This window comes from Theropithecus gelada, chromosome 17 (assembly GCF_003255815.1).
Source record: "Theropithecus gelada isolate Dixy chromosome 17, Tgel_1.0, whole genome shotgun sequence".
Lineage (NCBI taxonomy): Eukaryota > Metazoa > Chordata > Mammalia > Primates > Cercopithecidae > Theropithecus > Theropithecus gelada.
This window is the reverse complement of record NC_037685.1, coordinates 37765820-37784251: the sequence shown is the minus strand read 5'-3', so window position 1 is coordinate 37784251 and position 18432 is coordinate 37765820. Positions and strand designations below refer to the sequence as shown.

At 41.9% G+C, this 18432-nt stretch overlaps 1 pseudogene; it reads left to right on the top strand.

Moving 5' to 3' along the window:
• The first annotated feature begins 16728 nt into the window (after positions 1–16728).
• Positions 16729–17159, top strand: LOC112611157 (annotated as a pseudogene).
• The last annotated feature ends 1273 nt before the right edge of the window (positions 17160–18432 follow it).

Here is an 18432-nt window from a genome sequence, read left to right as displayed (position 1 = left end):
AAGGGCTCCAGGGTGGAGAACTGGACCAAGATCTGAGCAGGTGCAGTCCACCAAGCAAAGTCAAAGTCTGGAGCAGGAGACTGAAGACCAAAAACATTCCAGAAGCCAGTGGTTGGAGCAGCTGGAAGAAGAAGGCCCAAACCACCAGGGAAGGGACTTCAGTGAGGCAGGTGCCCAGGGCACGGGAGTTAAGGAGGCTGTGCCTCCTTAACCTTTGTTTCACACGGGTCTGCCCCACCCTGCTCACCACATGGGCCTTGACAATTGCTCCAGAGAGTCTGCTTTTGAGAATCTCTTTTAGTGTGTTTTACCCTGGAAAAAACTTTTATGTCTACTGATTTGCTGGGGCCCGTCTACCTGACCCATTCCTATGACTTAAAAGGTCCTCCCTGTTTCCTAACCAGGTACCCTACTGTCTTGCTTAACTAATAAGATTATGTCCTCAGCTGGACTAATGGCGGGACAAAATCGTTCTGTGGGACAGGGAGAGACAAACAATCAGGTGTTTCTGAGACCTTATATCCTCTCTCCATCAGCGATGTCAACCGTGAAGGGTTGGACAAGACTGTATCTTTTGGGAGCACCACTCTGGTATGCAAATCTGTGCACTGAGACCCATGCCTGCTGAAAACCATTTTTAACACCTGGTTTCTGAAAGACTTTTCCAGAAGCAATGTGGCCCCTCATCTTGTTGCTGTGGAGGTTGCCAGAGGCCTCCAGCTCAGTTTCCAGAATCCTCAGTGTTAGAGATCCCGCCATTCAGACTTACTCAAGGGTGAACAGGCCTTTTCCATTGGCAGGACTCGACAAAACCAACAAGCTTCCTTACACATTTACAATGAAAGCAGTCAAATCTTCATTTTAGCAGGTCAATAACCTTGAAAAAAATACATTCGGGTTGGAGTGGTACCGTGAAAATGAAATTAAAGTAAAAGAAGCCAGCTGTTGGAAGAAATATTTTTACTAAGCCACGGTCAGCTAACAAGTTCCCATTCTCCACTATTGAGAGACAGATATTGTTTTTCCTGCTTGTGAACCCCTTTCCTCTCTGATTTCTGTGTTTCTGACCATTTCCTTTCTCTTCACCTTTCCCTTTTCAACGCTCCAAGCCAACTCTCAGAACTCAACTCACGAAAACATTGCGTCATCATCATCCTTTGGGTGGAGTTCGTGCCAGTCCTAGTTGCACTTCCTCATGAGGATCTGACTGTTTTATGATCATTTCTCAAAGCTTTTCTTCTCACTCCTTGCTTCTGTCAGTTTGCCCTTCACCAAGTGCTTGGCCTGCTTGTCTAGAACGCCCTTGCGTGCCCTGGAATTCGTGTAATCAAGGAAGAGGAGGCTCGGAAGCATCAGAGCTATGCCGCCGCGCCTCTCGTGACGGCAAGCTTGAGAAACTGGTTTTGCGGGAAGCTTGCTGCAGTGAGAAACAGGCTTTAGAGACAGGGCGATTGGCATGAAGAAGTCTTGTGAAGGTAGGAATGTATGTCTCAGGCACAGTTTTGGGACAAAGTCCAGCTCCCTGTGTCCACAGGTGGAGCCGATTCCTGTCAGGTCAGTCTCCATCTAGGCGAAGCCCTTCCGGGAAGGGCACCGAATTCCAGGGCTTGATGACATCACTGGGGCAAAGCCGCAGAACCAGCCCCTGCCCCTGCTCACTCTCTGTGCCCTTTACAAACAATGGCCTGCCACAGGGCACCAGGGTAGAAGCCTCCACACTGTCTTTGCTTCTCTTATCTCCAGAGTACGGTTTCTCAACCTTGGCACTATTGACACTTGGGGCTGGATAATTCTTGGTTATGTGGGCTACCCTGTGCATCAGAGGCTGTTGAGTAGCACCCCTGGCCTTGAAACTAGACGCTTCACTTATGTCAAGGAAAAATGTCTCAGACATTGATAAATATCCCTTCGGTGGGGCAAAATCACCCATGGATGAGAACTACGAATCCCAAGTTGCCCTCCACTTTCAGAGTAATAAGCAAGAGGACACAGGGCCTCTCCTTTCAAGTGGGTGCAGAGAGTAAGACTGGAGAGGGTTGAAGGGAGGGTTGGAGCAAGCAGGTAAATGCTGTCACAGAAGCTTAGGTGATCCCCTGCTGCTACATCTCAAACACTTGTTTGTACAACAAATAATTACATATGCTATGTGCAGAAATCTGTCCATTTGTAGATTCCGGACAATTTCAGCGACACCCTCCCGGCCCCCGCCACAAGGCTACTTGCATCTGTTATGTCTGCCCCTGCCAAGTCAAACACAAGACTCCTCTTTTAAAGTCCTCAAAGCAAAGTTCTCAAAGCCCAAATTCACCACCAGCATCTTAAGAAGTATGCTTGTTGGACAGGCACGGTGGCTCATGCCTGTAATCTCAGCACTTTGGGAGGCCAAGGCAGGCAGATCACGAGGTCAGGAGTTCGAGATCAGCCTGGCCAACATGGTGAAACCCCGTCTCTACTAAAAATACAAAAATTAGCCGGGCATGGTGATGTGCCTGTAATCTCAGCTACTCGGGAGGCTGAGACAGGAGAATCACTTGAACCCGGGAGGCAGAGGTTGCAGTGAGCCGAGATTGCGCCACTGCACTCCAGCCTGGTAACAAAATGAAACTCCATCTCAGAAAAAAAAAAAAAAAAAAGAAGAAATATGATTGTTGTTGTTGATGATGATGTTATTACTGCATAAATAACATTAAGTAAAATTTAAAAAACACACTGGGCTGGGTATAATGGCTCACACCTGTAGTCACAGCCCTTCAGGGATCTGAGATGGAAGGACTGCTTGAGGCCAGGAGTTTGAGACCAGCCTGGGAAACACAGCAAGACGCTGTCTCTACAAAAATTAAAACAGATTAGCCAAGTGTGGTGGTGTGTTCCTATATTCCCAGCTTCCTGGGAGGCTGAGGCAGGAGAATCTCTTGAGCCCAGGAGTTTTAGGCTGCGGTAAGCTATGATGGCACCACTGCATTCCAGCCTGGGGGACAGAGCAAGACTCCATCACTTTAACAAAAACCTGACAAATTCTACTTTTATACCATCTTTCCAAATCAAGTGGTTCTCCTTTCTTCATTTATCTCCAGCCCTTCACCATACAAATACATGATTTTCTTATACATAAAACTCTTGAGTAGACCCATCTTCGATTTTCAACACACCTTCACCTGAACATTATGGGATGATGCATACATGAGGAGCCCTTCTGATGTATAAAGATATCCTGAGCCAGGCACGATGCCTCACACCTATAATCCCAGCACTTTGGGAGGCTGAGGCAGAAGGATTGCTTGAGCTCCGGGATTCAAGACCAGCCTGGGCCACATACTGAGACCTTGTCTCTACAAACCATCAAAAAAATCAACCAACTGTGGGAGTGCACACGCATAGTCCCAGTTGCTCAGGAGGCTGAGGTGGAAGGATGGCTTGAGCCCAGGAGAGTGAGGCTGCAGTGAGCTGTGATGGTGCCTCTGTACTCTAGCCTGGGCAAAAGAGTGAGACCTTGTCTAAAAAAAACAAAAAAAAAAATTGAAAGAAAATCTATGAACAAATGTACATATCTTTTGCAATAGTTCATTCCACTGTGACCTAATATTTACTATAGGTCATGGAGGAAGTCAGTTTCAGTCTAGATTCCTCAGAATTGTCTACTTCACTCTACTCAATGATGGAACTTTAAACGAGAAGTGACCTTAGGTATCACCCAGAGTTCTCACCTTACAGATAAGTTACCTGTGGCCCAGATAAGTTGACTTTTCTGCCAAGAGAACATGAAGAGTAGATAACAAGGCTGGGAAGAAATCCCAGGCCTGCTGACTCCCTGAAACTGGTGGTTTCTCTCCACACCCTTCCCTTATTGTATGTCCTTGAAGTTCACTGAAGGAAGCAGAGGTCAGAATGTAACAACAGTATTAGAAAGAAGCTGATACAAACACAGTTGATGTTCGCAAAGTGTTTTTTATTGTTTGTTTGTTTTTTAGAGACAAGGTCTCACTTTCTTGCCCAAGCTGAAATGGAGGACAGATGATAGCTCACTGCAACCTCAAGTGATCCTCTTGCCTCAGTAGCTAGGACTATAGGTGTGAGCTATTATACCCAGCCAATATATATATACACACACATATTTTAATTATTATTTGTAGAGACAAGATGTTGCCCAGGCTGGTCTCAAACTCCTAGCTTCAAGCGATCTTTCCATTTCAGCCCTCCAAAATACTGGGATTACGGATGTGAGCCATCACACCCATCCAATTTTCACAAAGGGTTTTAATTCAGTTTCTTGTACTGTAAGGGTTACGGTTCTGGGTCTGTGACATAGGGTAGAAATTTTCCCAGATTGAAAGTTAGAAAATATGGGTTAAATCTGATCTCTACTAATGAGCCCTAAAACCCAAGATGAATGGCTTAACTTCTCCGAGCCTTGGTTTCTTTATCTGAAAAAATGTCAGTAATAATTCCTATCAAGTGTATATTAAGAATCTGAAAAAGTTCTATTGTTTAAACCAGTAATCTCGTATTTCAGGAGTTTTATCATTAAAAAAAATCTGGTACCTAGAAATAGTATTATGTACAAAAGCACATAACCACTCCTCTGCTGATAATTACCATGTATTGAGCCTGCTATGTGATTGCTGCTGTGCTAGTTGAGTTATGTAATGGTCTCTACTCTCCATAACAAATCAGAGAGATGGGTATTACAGTGTTTATTTTACAAAGGAGAAAACTGAAGGCCAGGAAGGAAAAATGCCTTGTCTAAAATCACCTAGATGGTGAGTGGTCAGAGCAGAGGTCAAACTCCCATCTGCTTTTTCAGCCAATTTTCCTCCTATTATGCCTTGTTACTTTTCGTAATGGCAAATATTTGGAAACAAATCTAAATAACCAATAATAGGGTTTGATTTAAAAATTCTAGAATGGAATATTTTCAGCTATTGAAATATTGTTTCTTTAAGGTTTATTAATCACTTTTTGTTTTTTGTTTTTGTTTTTGTTTTTGTTTGAGACAGAGTCTCACTCTGTCACCCAGGCTGGAGTGCAGTGACTCGATCCTGGCTCACTACAACCTCTACCTCCTGGGCTCAAGTGATCCTCCCACATCAGCCTCCCAAGTAACTGGGACTATAGACATGTGCCACCACACCTGGATAATTTAAAAAAATTTTTTTTAGAGAAACGGTTTCACCATGTTGTCCAGGCTGGTCTTGAACTCCTGGGCCATCTGACCTCCTAAAGTGCCAGGATTACAAGTGTGAGCCACTGCACCTGACTTTAATTACTTTTAATAAGATGCTTCATGGGCTCTTCTGCCTGATGGAGCTAGAGGGGCACTAAGATGGAAGGGAAGGGTCTCCATGCCCAGGCCTGGGCGGGGAAGGGTGGTGGCAGGATCGGGTCACCCACCTGTGTGATGAGGCTTTCACAAAGACACCAGACCAGGGGATCAAAGACCTGAGCAAGTGCAAAGCCAATGAGAACTGAGAACTCACATGTGAAGGTGTATAAGTTAGAATGTAGGTTTGGTTGCTCTAACAGGGAAACTTCTATTTAACAAGATGGAAGTTTAATTTTCTTGCAAAGACATCCAGGCAGGTTGTCTGGGAATCCCAACATCATTAGTTTCTTTTCCTTCTGTGGCCTTACCATTCTCAGCACAACCTCCATCTCACAGTGCAAGATGACTGCTCCCGCCCCCACATTCTAAAGGAGGAGGAAAGGGGAAGAAAAGAGAACACCCCTTCCCTGCAGGGCCACAGCCTGGAAGTTACATGCGTCAGTTCTAGGCACACCCTGTTGGCTAGAATTTGGTCACGATGATGCATTCATGCAAAGGGATCTTGGAAATACAGGCAGTAGAGCTACCATATGCCAAACCCAGAATCCCAGCTATAGCAAATAAGGGGAGAATGGATGTCGGGGACAACTAGAACGGAGGGCTGAGGCAAGGCAAGCAAGACACAGGTCATGGTCCCGTTAACATCTCTGGGGACTATTAGGGGTGTGTTAACCACCAAAACACAGCAAAACATCCCCAAATCCATTTTACATCACTCTAATTTTCTAGGAATTCTCCTTGTTACATCTGCTTCAATATCCCCCATTGCCACCTCCATAAGAGATACTGGATAAAGTTTTACATTATTTCTCCTGGCTTTTTTTTTTTTCTGAGACTGAATCTTGCTCTGTTGCCCAGGCTGGAGTGCAATGATACAATCTTGGTTCATTGCAACCTCCGCCTCCTGGATTCAAGCAATCTCCTGCCTCAGCCTCCTGAGTAGCTGGGATCATAGCATGTTACCACCGTGCCCGGCTAATTTTTCTGTATTTTTAGTAGAGACAGGGTTTCACCATGTTGGCCAGGCTGGTCTCGAACTCCTGACCTCATGATCCACCTGCCTTGGACTCCTAAAGTGTTGGGATTACAGGCGTGAGCCACCACTGCTGACCTTCTCCTGGCTTTTTAAGGTCACATACGTTTTTGTTGGATAAGACACTGTGCTGAGATTGGTGGCTCAAGCTAACAAGTTATTGTTTGCATTATATTAGGTTTAAGAACCAGGACATATGATTGATTGTATGTAAAAGAGAATCACAACTTTGATTTTTAAATGCACACGAAGAAAATTTGGGGGAAAACCTACCATTTTGTGAGTGTATTTTTTGGGTGTTTTTTCTTTAAAAATATTATTTTCTAAAATTTCCAAAGTTTCTATAATGAACATCTATTAATTTTGTATTCAGACATTTTAAATGCTTACTTAAAAACTACTACCTACTTGTCAATTCTTATGCAAAACCAATGAATGTAATATAGGTGAAATGCCTTAAAGGAAAAATGGAAAAAGCAAAATTTTTAGTATGTGTTATACTGGTGGTTATCCAAGGAAAGGGTATTACTACAAGGCAGTGGATTTAAGTGTAATTGATTCTTCTAACGCTAAGCAGATCAATGGTGTTCTAAAAGAATCTTTTTTGGTATTAAAGTTCTCTGTCATACTGGCTAATATTTAATATTCACTTACTATTTGCAAGACACAGAGTCAAGGGATTTGCACATATAATGATTTTTAATTTTTACAACATTCTTGTGAAAGAGAGTCTCTCATTATTCCCTTTTTCAGACAGAAATGGAGCCTTCCATTTCTGATTAAGTAATTAGCCTAAGATACACAGTTAGCGATCTAAGAAAGAAAAACCTCCTGAAAGAAAGACAACTGGAATGTCCTACTAAAAGAACACACTACCTGTCATACCTAGGGAAACTGACTCAGAACAGCCAGCACCAAGTCGTATTTCAGCAAAACAACTGGACAATAGAGGAAGAAAAGGGGATTTTTTTTTTTTTTTTTTTTTTTTAGACAGGGTCTTTCTCTGTCCCCCAGGCTGGAGGGCAGTGGTGTGATTTCAGCTCACTGCAACCTCCATCCCCCAAGTTCAAGTGATTTCTCCTGTCTCAACCTTCCAAGTAGCTAGGATTACAGGCATGTACCACCACGCCCAGCTAATTTTTGTATTTTTATTAGAGATGGGGTTTCACTATATTTGCCAGGCTGGTCTCAAACTCCTGACCTCAGGTGATCTGCCACCTCAGCCTCCCAAAGTGCTAGGATTACATGTATGAGCCACTGCACGCAGCCAGAAAAAGGGGATATTGAAGCAAAAAAAAAAAAAAAAAAAAGGTAGCTTTTTACAAAAGGGTGTCATAGTGTCATCAGACTTGTCGGCTGCCACTGGTTGCCAAGAAACAACAGATTTTCAAACTGGTTTAAAAGAGCAGACTCCACTACTCTCCTATATACAAGAGACGCATCTTAAAAAAGATTCAGAAAAATTAATATGTTTTATTTATTTTTTTAAGTTAAAACTTAAAAAACTTAAAACTTAAAAAAAGTGAAAATTTAAAACTATCATAAAGCAGAACTTAAAGGACATGTGTGAGAAACCAACAAATATTCCAATAAGAGTGGACCTGAGCACTCTCAATAGAAGCCTGATCAAGTAGACAAAAGGAAGAAGGAACACAAAACTAAAAACCTATTTAATAGGTAGGCTGAACAGAGCTTACTCCAAATCCTAACATTGGAGAATATACTTTTTCAAGTGCATATTCATGAATAACCACATTCTAGGTCACAAAGATAATATCTCAAGAAATGTCAAGAAATAGAAAGAAAGCATACAGTGGTCTCTGAACACAGTGCACCATAACTAGAAATAATGAAAGCAAAATCTTCCAGTTGCAAATTTCAAAGTACACTATTAGATAATTGTTGGGTCAAAATAAAATTGAAATGGGAACTTCTTAAAAATAATGAAAATATGATGTATCAGAATCTGTGTGATACTACCAAAGCAGTGATTAGAGAAACATTTATTGCATTAAGTATCTATAAGTATGATTAAGTACCTGGGGGATATGGAAATTAATTGATTAAACCTCCTTTCTAGAAAGCTCACGAAAAAACAAGCCAAAAGAAAGCAGAAGGAAAGAAAAAAGACAATAAATATAAAAACAGAAATTAATGAGTTGGAAAATAAACAGAACTAATAAATCTAAAAGTTGGTTTTTGAAAATATAAACTAAACAGTTAAACCACTAGGATAAATATACAAAATTAGAAATAACCATAACACAGAGGAAATAAAAAATTGGGCATTACTATACACAACTCCTTGTAAATAAATTTGAAAACTCAGATAAAACACATAATTTTAAAGAAAAACACTACTTATAAAAATTAACCTGTTGAGGCCAGGCACAGTGGCTCATGCCTGTAATCCCAGCACTTTGGGAGGCTGAGGCAGGCTGGTCACAAGGTCAGGAGATCAAGACTATCCTGGCTAACACGGTGAAACCCCATCTCTACTACCATAAAATACAAAAATTAGCCAGGTATGGTGGCGGGTGCCTGTAGTCCCAGGTACTCAGGAGGCTGAGGCAGGAGAAGCGTGTGAACCTGGCAGGCGGAGCTTGCAGTGAGCTGAGACTGTATTACTATACTCCAGCCTGGGTGACAGAGCAAGACTCCATCTCAAAAAAAAAAAAAAAAAAAAAAAAAAGAATTGTTGAAACAGACTACCTACCTTTGAAGAAATAGAAGAAGTAGCTAAAGAGCTCTTCTCAAAAATACGTCAAGCCCAGATTTCAAAGGGGAATTCTACCTTCTATCTACTTTATTATTATGATTTTATTGTAATTTTGTATTGTAAAACAAATATATAACTTGGAATGAATTTGAAGCAAATTGTACTGTAAGTGGATTTTCTTTAAGTGGCTAAACAAAGTTTAAAAAGCAAATAACAATTAAAGAAAATGTTTCTGCTACAGAACCAGCAGTACAAAAAAAGAGTATACACCAGGTGCCGTGGCTCATGCCTGTAATCCCAGCACTTTGGGAGGCCAAGGCAGGCAAATCACAAGGTCAGGAGTTTGCGACCAGCCTGGCCAATATGGTGAAACCCCATCTCTACTAAAAATATAAAAATTGGTTCCAAGATGGCCGAATAGGAACAGCTCCAGTCTACAGTTTCCAGTGTGAGTGACGCAGAAGACAGGTGATTTCTGCATTTCCAGCTGAGGTACCGGGTTCATCTCACTGGGGCTTGTCAGACAATGGGTGCAGCCCATGGAGCAGGGCAGGACATTGCCTAACCCGGGAAGTGCAAGGGGCTGGGGAATTCCCTTTCCTAGCCAAGGGAAGATGTGACAGATGGTACCTGGAAAATTGGGACACTCCCACCCTAATAGTGCACTTTTCCAATGGCCTTAGCAAACACTATACCAAGAGATTATATCCTGCAACTGGCTTGGAGGGTCCCATGCCCACGGAGCCTCACTCACTGCTAGCACAGCAGTCTCAGATCCAACTGCAAGGTGGCAGCAAGGCTGGGGGAGGGGTGTCCACCATTGCTGAGGTTTCAGTAGGTAAACAAAGCAGCCAGGAAGCTCGAACTGGGTGGAGCCCACTGCAGCTCAAGGAGGCCTGCCTGCCTCTGTAGATTCCACCTCTAAAGGCAGGGCATAGCTGAATAAAAGGCAGCAGAAACTTCTGCAGACTTAAACATCCTTGTCTGATAGCTTTGAAGAGTATAGTGGTTCTCCCAGCATAAAGTTTGAGATCTGAGAATGGACAGACTGCCTCCTCAAGTGGGTCCCTCACCCCTGAGTAGCCTAACTGGGAGACACCTCCCAGTAGGGGCCGACTGACACCTCATACAGCTGGGTGCCCCTCTGAGACGAAGCTTCCAGAGGAAGGATCAGGCAGCAACATTTCCCGTTCTGCAATATTTGCTGTTCTGCAGCCTCCGCTGGTGATACCCAGGTAAAGAGGGTCTGGAGTGTACCTCCAGCAAACTCCAACAGACCTGCAGCTGAGGGTCCTGACTGTTAGAAGGAAAACTAACAAACAGAAAGGACATCCACACCAAAACCCCATCTGTACATCACCATCATCAAAGACCACAGGTAGATAAAACCACAAAGATGGGGAGAAACCACAGCAGAAACGCTGAAAATTCTAAAAATCAGAGCACCTCTTCTCCTCCAAAGGAATGCACCTCCTTGCCAGCAACAGAACAAAGCTGGATGGAGAATGACTTTGACGAGTTGAGAGGAGAAGGCTTCAGACAATCAGTAGTAACAAACTTCTCTGATCTAAAGGAGGATGTTCAAACACATTGCAAAGAAGCTAAAAACCTTGAAAAAAGATTAGAAGAATGGCTAACTAGAATAAACAGCATAGAGAAGTCCTTAAATGACGTGATGGAGCTGAAAACCATGGCACGATAACTATATGACACATGCACAAGCTTCAGTAGCTGATTTGATCGAGTGGAAGAAAGGGTATCAGTGATAGAAGATCAAATGAATGGCATGAAGCGAGAAGAGAAGTTTAGAGGAAAAAGAGTAAAAAGAAATGAACAAAGCCTCCAAGAAATATGGGACTATGTGAAAAGATCAAATCTACATCTGACTGGTGTACCTGAAAGTCATGGGGAGAATGGAACCAAGTTGGAAAACACTCTTCAGGATATTATCCAGGAGAAATTCCCCAACCTAGCAAGGCAGGCCAACATTCAAATACGGGAAATACAGAGAATGCCACAAAGATACTCCTCAAGAAGAGCAACTCCAAGACACATAATTGTCAGATTCACCAAAGTTGAAATGAAAGGAAAAAATATTAAGGGCAGCCAGAGAGAAAGGTCAGGTTACCCACAAAGGGAAGCCCATCAGATTAACAGCAGATCTCTCAGCAGAAACTCTACGAGCCAGAAGAGAGTGGGGGCCAATATTTAACATTCTTAAAGAACAGAATTTTCAACCCAGAATTTCATATCCAGCCAAACTAAGTTTCATAAGTGAAGGAGAAATAAAATCCTTTACAGACAAGCGAATGCTGAGAGATTTTGTCACCACCAGGCCTGCCTTTCAAGAGCTCCTGGAGGAAGCACTAAACATGGAAAGGAACAACCGGTACCAGCCACTACAAAATCATGCCAAATTGTAAAGACCATCCATGCTAGGAAGACACTGCATCAACTAATGAGAAAAATAACCAGCTAACATCATAATGACAGGATCAAATTCACACATAACAGTATTAACCTTAAATGTAAATGGGCTAAATGCCCCAATTAAAAGACACAGACTGGCAAATTGGATAAAGAGTCAAGACCCACCAGTGTGCTGTATTCAGGACACCCATCTCACATGCAGAAACACACATAGGCTCAAAATAAAGGGATGGAGGAAGATCTACCAAGTAAATGGAAAGCAAAAAAAAAAAAAAGAGAGAGACTTAGACTCCCACACAATAATAATGGGAGAGTTTAACACCCCACTGTCAACATTAGACAGAGCTATGAGACAGAAAGCTAACAAGGATAGCCAGGAATTGAACTCAGCTCTGCACCAAGCAGACTTAATAGACATCTATAGAACTCTCCACCCCAAATCAACAGAATATACATTCTTCTCAGCACCACATCACACTTATTCCAAAATTGACCACATAGTTGGAAGTAAAGCACTCCTCAGCAAATGTAAAAGAACAGAACTTATAACAAACTGTCTCTAAGACCACAATGCAATCAAACTAGAATTCAGGATTAAGAAATTCACTCAAAACTGCTCAACTACATGGAAACTGAACAACCTGCTCCTGAATGACTACTGGGTACATAACCAAATGAAGGCAGAAATAAAGATGTCCTTTGAAACCAATGAAAACAAAGACACAACATACCAGAATCTCTGGGACACATTTAAAGCCGTGTGTAGAGGGAAATATGTAGCACTAAATGCCCACAAGAGAAAGCAGGAAAGATCTAAAATCGACACACTAACATGACAATGAAAAGAACTGGAGAAGCAAGAGCAAAGACATTCAAAAGCTAGCAGAAGGCAAGAAATAACTAAGATCAGAGCAGAACTGAAAGACATAGAGACACAAAAAACCCTTCAAAAAATCAATGAATCCGGGAGCTGGTTTTTTGAAAAGATCAACAAAATTGATAGACTGCTAGCAAGACTAATAAAGAAGAAAAGAGAGAAGAATCAAATAGATGCAATAAAAAATGATAAACGGGATATTACCACCGATCCCACAGAAATACAAATTACCATCAGAGAACACTATAAACTCCTCTACGTGAATAAACTAGAAAATCTAGAAGAAAGGTATAAATTCCTGTACACATACACCCTCCCAAGACTAAACCAGGAAGAAGTTGAGTCCCTGAATAGACCAATAACAGGCTCTTACATTGAGACAATAATTAATAGCCTACCAACCAAAAAAAGGCCAGGACCAGACGGATTCACAGCTGAATTCTACTAGAGGTACAAAGAGGAGCTGGTACCATTCCTTCTGAAACTATTCCAATCAATAGAAAAAGAGGGAATCCTCCCTAACTCATTTTATGAGGCCAGCATCATCCTGATACCAAAGCCTGGCAGAGCCACAATAAAAAAAAGAGAATTTTAGACCAATATCCCTGATGAATATCGATGCAAAAATCCTCAATAAAATACTGGCAAACCAAATCTAGCAGCACATCAAAAAGCTTATCCACCACGATCAAGCTGGCTTCATCCCTGGGAGGCAAGGCAGGTTCAACATATACAAATCAATAAACATAACCTATCATCTAAACAGAACCAAAGACAAAAACCACATGATTATCGCAATAGATGCAGAAAAGGCTTTCAACAAAATTCAACAGCCCTTCATGCTAAAAACTCTCAATAAACTAGGTATTGATGGGACGTATCTCAAAATAATAACAGCTATTTATGACAAACCCACAGCCAATGTCATACTGAATGGGCAAAAACTGGAAGCATTCCCTTTGAAAACTGGCACAAGACAGGGATGCCCTCTCTCACCACTCCTATTCAACACAGTGTTGGAAGTTCTGGCCAGGGCAATCAGGCAGGAGAAAGAAAGAAAGGGTATTCAATTAGGAAAAGAGGAAGTCAAATTGTCCCTGTTTGCAGATGACATGATTGTATATTTAGAAAACCCCATCGTCTCAGTCCAAAATCTCCTTAAGCTGATAGGCAACTTCAGCAAAGTCTCAGGATACAAAATCAATGTGCAAAAATCACAAGCATTCCTATATACCAATAACAGATAAACAGAGAGCCAATTCATGAGTGAACTCCCATTCAAAGAGAATAAAATACCTAGGAATCCAGCTTACAAGGGATGTGAAGGACCTCTTCAAGGAGAACTACAAACCACTGCTCAACGAAATAAAAGAGGACACAAACAAATGGAAGAATATTCCATGCTCATGGATAGGAAGAATCAATATCATGAAAATGGCCATACTGCCCAAGGTAATTTATAGATTCAATGCCATCCCCATCAAGCTACCAATGACTTTCTTCACAGAATTGGAATAAACTACTTTAAAGTTCATATGGAACCAAAAAAGAGCCTGCATTGCCAAGACAATCCTAAGTAAAAAGATCAAAACTGGAGGCATCATGCTACCTGACTTCAAACTATACTGGAAAGCTACAGTAACCAAAACAGCATGGTACTGGTACCAAAACAGAGATACAGACCAATGGAACAGAACAGAGTCCTCAGAAATAATACCACACATCTTCACCCATCTGATCTTTGACAAACCTGACAAAAACAAGAAATGGGGAAAGGATTCCCTATTTAATAAATGGTGCTGGGAAAACTGGCTAGCCATATGTAGAAAGCTGAAACTGGATCCCTTCCTTACACCTTATCCAAAAATTAATTCAAGATGGATTAAAGACTTAAATGTTAGACCTAAAACCATAAAAACCCTAGAAGAAAACCTAGGCAATACCATTCAGGACATAGGCATGGGCAAGGACTTCATGACTAAAACACCAAAAGCAATGGTAACAGAAGCCAAAATAGACAAAAGGGATCTAATTAAACTAAAGAGCTTCTGCAGAGCAAAAGAAACTGCCATCCGAGTGAAAAGGCAACCTACAGAATGGGAGAAAATTTTTACAATCTACCCATCTGACAAAGGGCTAATATCCAGAATCTACAAAGAACTTAAGCAAATTTACAAGAAAAAATCAACCCTATCAAAAAGTGGGCAAAGGATATGAACAGACACTTCTCAAAAGAAGACATTCATACAGCCAACAGACACATGAAAAAATGCTCATCATCACTGGTCATCAGAGAAATGCAAATCAAAACCACAATGAGATACCACCTCACACCAGTTAGAATGGTGATTGTTAAAAAGTCAGGAAACAACAGGTGCTGGAGAGGATGTGGAGAAACAGGAACACTTTTAACTGTTGGTGGGAGTGTAAACTAGTTCAACCATTGTGGAAGACTGGCGATTCCTCAAGGATCTAGAACTAGAAGTACCATTTGACCCAGCCATCCCATTACTGGGTATATACCCAAAGGATTATAAATCATGCTGCTATAAAGACACATGCACATGTATGTTTATTGAGGCACTATTCACAATAGTAAAGACTTGGAACCAACCCAAATGTCCATCAGTGATAGACTGGATTAAGAAAACGTGGCACATATACACCATGGAATACTATGCAGCCATAAAAAAGGATGAGTTCATGTCCTTTGTAAGGACATAGATGAAGCTGGAAACCATCATTCTGAGCAAACTATCGCAAGAACAGAAAACCAAACAATGCATGTTCTCACTTACAGGTGAGAACTGAACAGTGAGAACACTTGGACACAGGATGGGGAACATCACACAATGGGGCCTATTGTAGGGTTGGGGGAGGGGAGAGGGATAGCATTAGGAGATATACCTAATGTAAATGACAAGTTAACGGGTGCAGCACACCAACATGGCACGTATATACATATGTAACAAACTTGTATGTTGTGCACACGTACCCTAGAACTTAAATAAATAAAAAAAAGAAAACACACATGCACAAAAAAATATATATATTAGCCAGGCGCGGTGGCAGGCGCCTGTAGTCCCAGCTACTTGGGAGGCTGAGGCAGGAGAATTGCTTGAACCTGGGGGGCAGAAGTTGCAGTGAGCTGAGAGCATGCCACTGCACTCCAGCCTAGGTGACAGAACGAGACTCTGTCTCAAAGTATACGAGTACCTGAATAATATATCCATTTTGCGATAGTGCCACTTTTACGTATATATTTTTTTGTGGTGTGTGTTTGTTTGTTTTTGAGACAGTTTTAATCTATTGCCCAGGCTGGAGTGCAATGGGGCTATCTCAACTCACTGTAACCTCTGCCTCCTGAGTAGAGGTTCAAGCGATTCTCCTGTCTCAGCCTCCTGAGTAGCTGGGATTACAGGCGTGTGCCACTACGCCCTGCTAATTTTTATATTTTTAGTAGAGACAGGGTTTCGCCGTGTGGACCAGGCTGGTCTCGAACTCCTGACCTCAGGTAATCCACCTGCCTCGGCTTCCCAAAGTGCTAGAATTACAGGTGTGAGCCACCACTCCCGGCCTCAATTTTCTAAAATAGGGTTTCAGAACAATGACAGTGAGATAGGGGAAGAACACATGCAAGAATTAAGTCCTAATCACTATTCACGCATTTTTTTTTTTTTAACAGTAGAGAGAGAAACCTTTTACAGATAAGTTACAAAGAAAAGGCAAATAAATGATTTTGTAAAAGAAATTTAACACATGTTGTACAAGGTCTTTGCTATCATCATTTGTACAAATTTGTTTTTGTTGTTTTGTTTTGTTTTTGTTTTTGTTTTTGTTTTGAGATGGAGTCTCTCTCTGTTGCCCAGACTGGAGTGTAGTAGTGTGATCTCGGCTCACTGCAGCCTCCATCTCTGGGTTCAAGCAATTCTAGTGCCTCAGTCTCCCAAGTAGCTGGGATTACAGGCGCCTGCCACCACAACTGGCTAATTTTTGTATTTTTAATAGAAACGAGGTTTTGGCATGTTGACCAGTCTGGTCTCGAGCTCCTGACCTCAGGTGATTGCCCGCCTCAGCCTCCCAAAGTGCTGGGATTACAGGTATGAGCCACCGCGCCTGGCCAATGTGTTATTTTTTAATGCGCTGTTGGATTCTGTTTGCTATAGTTAAATTTAAGAGTTCTGCATTAATATTCATAAGTGAAGTCAATCTATAGTTTTCTTTCTTTCTACGGTCTGGAATTAAGAGCATTGAGATTATCTGATCTTTAAAGCAGATGGGAATCCGAGTGGAGCGAGCGAGCCGAGTGGCCGTGCAGTCGCGTCTCGGAAACCGGTAGCGGTTTCAGCATGGCTGACCAACTGACTGAAGAGCAGATTGTAGAATTCAAATAAGCTTATTTACTGTTTGACAAAGATGGTGATGAAACTATAACAGCAAAGGAACTGGGAACAGAAATGAGGGCTCTTTGGCAGTCCCCCAGAAGCAGAGTTACAGGACATGATTTATGAAGTAGATACTGATAGTAATGGCACAGTGGCTTCCCTGAATTTCTGACAATGATGGCAAGAAAAATGAAAGATGCAGGCAGTGAAGAAGAAATGAGAGAAGCATTCTGTGTGTTTGATAAGGATGGCAATGGTTAACTAGCGCAGCAGAACTTCACCATGCGATGATGAACCTTGGAGAGAAGTTAACAGATGAAGAGGCTGATGGAAAAATGATCAGGGAAGCAGATATTGATGGTGATGGTCAAGTAAACTATGAAGAGTTTGCATAGGCTGGGCACGGTGGCTCACACCTGTAATCCCAGCACTTTGGGAGGCCGAGGTGTGCAGATCACTTGAGGTCAGGAGTTCGAGACCAGTCTGGCCAACATGGTGAAACCTCGTCTCTACTAAAAATACACAAATTAGCCGGGCATGGTAGCACTTGCCTGTGGTCCCAGCTACTTGGGAGGCTGAGGCAGGAGAATCACTTGAACCCTGGAAGTGGAGGTTTCAGTGAGCCGAGATTACACCACTGCACTCCAGCCTGGGTGACAGGTGATACTCTGTCTCTAATAATAATAATAATAATAATAATAATAATAATAATAATAATAATATAATGCATTATGTGGCTGAATTTTGAGACCAGTTGTATCTTATTCCACCAATTAACAATCATGATTACTAAATAAAAACACATTTATTTTGAAAACTTGTGTAAAACATACACAGAAAAGTGCACAAATAATAATAGTAAAATTGGTAAATTTTCACAAATTGAACACACCCATGTAATGGGACTCGTATCAAGAGACCAAGTGTTATCAGAAGCTCTCTCATGCCTCCTTTTGCTCTTACACCCCTTTGGGTATCTGCTATCTTAATTCCTAACCCCATAGATCAGTTTTGCTTATTTTTGAACTTTATGTAAACGGACTCACACAGTATGCGTTATTCTGTGTCTAGATTCTTTCACTTGACATTATGCTTGTATGCTTGTGAGATTCACCCACAGTATTGTATGTAGTTACAGGTTGTTCATTCGTGGGGTTTTTTTTGTTGTTGTTGTTGTTTTGAGATAGTGTCTTGCTCTGTTGCCCAGGCTGGAGTACAGTGGTGTGATCATGGCTCACTGCAACCTCAAACTCCTGGGCTCAAGCAGTCCTTCCTCAGCCTCCAAGTAGCTGGGGCTACAGGTGTGTGCCATTAAACTCACCTAATTTTTTTTTTTTTTTTCTGAGATGGAGTCTTGCTCTGTTGCCCAGGCTGGAGTGCAGTGGCACGATCTTGGCTCACTGAAACCTCTGTCTCCCGGATTCATGCCTCAGTCTCCCAAGTAGCTGGGATTACAGGTGCTCACCACTGTGTCTAGCTAACTTTTTTTTTTTTTTTTTAGTAGAGACAGAGTTTAACCATGTTGGCTAGGCTGGTCTTGAACTCTCGACTTCAGGTGATTTGCCCGCCTTGGTCTCCCAAAGTGCTGGGATTACAGGCATGAACCACTGTACCCAGCCTAATTTTTTTTTTTTTTTTTTTTTTTTTTTTTTTGGGGGTTTCTTTTTT